Genomic DNA, 4609 nt, shown 5'->3' with positions numbered 1-4609 from the left:
TATAAAAAATCATGAATTAAATATGAAAGGACGAAATTGTCCTTCAATATATGCCACCTGTCAAACACTGTTAATGAGATAACGGCTCGGTACTAAAGTTGGGTCGGGGTCCGAACTTCAGGTACCAAAGTGATAGTTTCAAAACCTTGAGTATAGAAATTCGGAGTGGGCCTTAGGTTGGGTACTGTTTGTATTTTTTTTCCCTAATTAAAAAGGAGTCATAAAGAAAAGCACTCAACTTTTATTAATAAGCCAAACAAAATTACATCATCGTTTCTTTAACAAAAAAGAATCTAATCCAATAAACTAGCTAATGCAAAACAATGGTAGTCGTCTAACTCCTTTTGGTAATTTCTATGCGAATGTGACCAGGTGAGTAGGGAGATGTCGGTGGAGCAAAGCTCGCTTAAGTACCACTTGTCTCATAACCTTCCTAGACATCACATTTACATTGAGTACGCCTCTTTGAAGAAAGACTAATACCATTGGCATCTACTATAATAACATGGCAATTGCCTACATCTCTTGGAAAATAAAAAGACTTAATCAAAATCGCCAATTTCTGAGTCTTGATCCTTGTTGTCTTCCACCCTTAGATCGAGATCGCCATCTTGATCTTCTTGTTCCATGTAATTTGCCTCCCTTGCTTCACGATACATCTTGTATGTGTTTGCAACATTCTGGGATGCTTTACACGCCCTTGCCCAATGTCCAGGTAGTCCACATCTGAGACAAGCATCATTATGGTCAGGTTCCCTTGATCGAGGCGCTTTGGGAGCTCTATGAAGACGGTTATTGCCTTTGGTGGCGTCACCACCATAACCGGAGGCTTGGCCTCTCTCTCTCTTCACACGTTTACCTCCACAGTTCCGTGCATGCCTATCTTGGCGTTTCCTTCATCTTTAGGCTAAGAATATGGACTAGAACATCCAGGATTATCCCTACTTTTAGGGTTTCGCTCCTTGCCTCCTCCCTTGGAGGCGCGACTATAATTAGACTCTGGATTTGACTTGGTTCCCACGGGTCTAGAGTTATAGTTCTTCACAAGTATGTTGTCGTGCTTTTTAGCTATGTTCATGGCACAAATTAGCATATGAAATCTTGTGATGTGTCTAGCATTGACATCAATCCGATGGTTCTTGGCTATCATCAATGCAGAGAAGGGGAAGGTGGAGAGAGTCTTCTCGATCAACATCGTATAAGTGATTTTCTATCCACAGAATTCCATCATAAACTTGATACGAAGTGCTTCAGAATTGTAGTCAAGTACAGACTTGAAATCACAGAAGCGGAGGCTATGTCATCTCACTTCTAAGTCTGGAAGCAGAGAATCACTGATGTTGCCAAAACGCTGGTCGAGTTCTACCCATAGTTTTCGTGGGTCTTCCTCATTGAAGTACTCATTTTATAGCGCGTCATTCATGTGCCTTGTAATGAGAATGATGGTTTTAGCTTCATTCGCTTCTCTTTTAGCTCTATTCGCTTCAAAAGCAGCAGCTTGTTGAGGAGTAAGCACGTCCTGACTTGGCTCTTGGATCGTACTCAGGATCCCATTAGCCTTAAGATGCTGGCGTACATCACGGACCCACTTGTGGTATCCTGCGCCTGTTGTCTCTAGTGGAGTGAAGCTCAACTTGTTCAGGTTACTCATCCTGAAAAAAAAAACAAGAAAATAAGGTTAGTTTGGAGCGAAAAAGGCTACCACAAAAAACTAATAAATTTCGGAGCGTAGTCGCTTATAAGAAATTAGGGATTTTCTGAGCGTAGTCGCTTCCAAGAAAATCTGATTCCAAGAGGGGTTTTGGATTAGATCAAAACAATGATGTATGTGGTTGATCGTTTTTCTTCTCAACAAACTCTAAGTTTGGAGGACTCTACAAGCTCCAAGCTTGGAGTGAGAACGAACCCCCACAGTTCGGCTATTGGTCTCCTCTATGAAGAAGAAAGGGGGGTAGAAGAAGGGATGTTGGAAGTCCCTGAGAAAAAGAAGAGAAAAGTAATAAAAACTTCAAAAAACGGGAACTTTTAGAAAAGTTTACCTTGAAAAATTGCCGGAAATCTTGACCGAAAAAAGGTCGCCGGAAAATGGTTGGTCGGCGTTAACTGGTCGTTGACAGGAGGTGCTGACGTGGCGTCCGATTACTGACGTGGAACTCTGACGCTGACGTAGGCTGTTGACTGGGTGCTGAGGTCAGAGAGCTGACTTGATGCTGGGCCTGCTTCTGGGCTTCTGGGCTTGGTGGATCCGCTTCTGCTTCTGGGCCTGGAGCTTGGTGGATCTGCTTTTGCTTCTGGGCTTCGCTGCACATATGGGCTGCGTTGACTGGAGCAGGGTTGAGGATGCAGGGGGCGGTTCGGGTTCTAGGCCGGTTCCTGTGGCGATTTTTCGGCTCCGGTGATCTGGGGTCAGATTGTAGCTTCTGGTGGAGTATGGCAGCAGTAGGCAGAGAGGAAGGCTTCGTATCCGACATAAAGGTTTTCGGTATTTCCGGGGGGCCGGTTCGGGTATTTTCCTGCCGGTTCTGGGGGCAGCGCTGCCAGTTCTGGGCTCTTAGAGGTGAAAACTTCAAGGTGAGCGGCGGTGGTTCCTGGGATTTGAAGGCTACGAATATATGGTTTCAGGGTTAGGGCTTCGTGCTGATAACGTGTTTTAGGGAATAAGAGATTGAGAGGAATTTGCTGTGTGTTCTCATCGATAATAGGGGCCTCTTTATATAGAGGATTACAATGCATAGAATCTCAATCATACAAGGAAAGTAATCGTACATTGAATAGGAATCTAGATCATTCTAATTTAATCCTATTACCACTAGAGTAAGTAACCTAGAGTTTGGGCCAAACACAAATTAGAGTTTACTTGAACAGAAAAAAAGTTATTTATATTATTTTTGAAAATGATCAATTATTGAATACATTCCAACTTAGAGAGTCAGTTTCGAAAACTACAACCGTACCATTTGAAACTTATTGTGTTCATATTCGATTTATGTGCAAACCGACATCATTTTTGGACCCAATCGCTTTCCTACTCTAAGATCGAAGCTTGCTTATTATTATTAATGTTATGGGGTGAAAAGTATCAACTAATTGAAGCCCTTGTATGAGAATGTGAGACACGAAATATATGTGAAGGAGGTAACAGGGGTCGGGTAAGTAAAAGATGGAGAAAATGTATGGACTATGGTGAAGATTTTGAAAAGCACAAATTGAATACACCCGTTTCATATTTCATATTACATTATCAGACTAGTTTTATCCTATATATCTTAGCTATAGTTTGGACTTCAATGTTTGGAATTGAATTAAGTGACCAGTGTGAAGATATCTAATGACATAAACTCATACAATAATGATCGAGAATAAGAGTAACTCAAAAATATTCATTTTGTATCACTAAGATGGATTTTCTTAAAATACAGAGTGATTTTGTCGATTTCATAGCTTCAAATAATCATAACACAACCTAGGTTAAGATTCTTTTTTTTTTTTAATTTTCCAACATTTCATCATTTTGGTTTTATGAATTTAACTAGGGAGGGAAGGACTTGTCCAATCTCTAGGTCATATTTCATAATTATCTTAATATTGGCAAGAGCAAATGTACTTCATTCTCACCCTCCTTTTCATGGAATATATCATAGTTTTTCATTTCCTATCATGTTGATGATACGTAGCTTGCACATATAGTGAGAAGTTTCCTGCATAGATTGAGTTATATATGATTTTCTTCTGAGTACCATAGTTAGGTTTTGAATGGTAACCGCCCATTCCCCAATCTTTGTATTCTTCTTCTTTTTTTCAATAAAAAATCTAATGAGAGATGGGCGGAGGGTTCCCAGTTTTAGTGGTCCTTTTTTGAGATTATGTGGGTGCTTTGTCACCCATTTCAGCCTGCTAGGGAAGAGCTGATGTCACCTAACAAAATTATTTATATAAAAAAAAAGTTTTGGATGTTAACGAATAAAACATTCCAACATTTCAGCACAGTTAACAAAAGACAAGATTTATTTGAAAACAGATTTTTCAAGGAGCTAGGAGGGCAAGTCATGCTCACAACCATTCACAATTCCAACTTACAAGAAACTAGGGTAATCTTGGGACTTGGGCTCATTTCTACGGTAAAAGATTTTGATCATAAAGCCAATTTAACCGAATTCCATGCCAGTCGGTCAAAATAGAACGAATAGGTAGAATGGAAATTATTCTATGCACCGATGGTGTAAGTGACCCAACCCTTATAAAATAATCTCAACCCTTGATATTTATTATCAACTTTATTTTTAATAAACAAAAAGTGTATTTAATGCAATCTAACCATTTATTTATGTTGGTGCAAGTGCACGGCGGTGCTCTGAATAATCTCTCTAGGTAGAATAGATTATTTTAGAGTAACTCGGTAACCAAAAAATTCCTATTCAAAAAATAAAACAAAAGTTTATTCAAGTTTCACTTCAAATATATTATAAGTATATAGATTGCACTATTAAAATAAATCCTCATCCGTTGCCACTTTTAACCATTTAGGGCCAGTTTGGATTCGATAAATTAAGATGGACTCAACAAACTCTAGCATTGGAATAGCTACAAGGCATACATAAACCACACAGAA

The sequence above is a fragment of the Rosa chinensis genome, chromosome 2 (assembly GCF_002994745.2).
Source record: "Rosa chinensis cultivar Old Blush chromosome 2, RchiOBHm-V2, whole genome shotgun sequence".
Classification (NCBI taxonomy): domain Eukaryota; kingdom Viridiplantae; phylum Streptophyta; class Magnoliopsida; order Rosales; family Rosaceae; genus Rosa; species Rosa chinensis.
The sequence above is the reverse complement of the archived record's forward strand: the minus strand, read 5'-3'. Positions refer to the sequence as shown.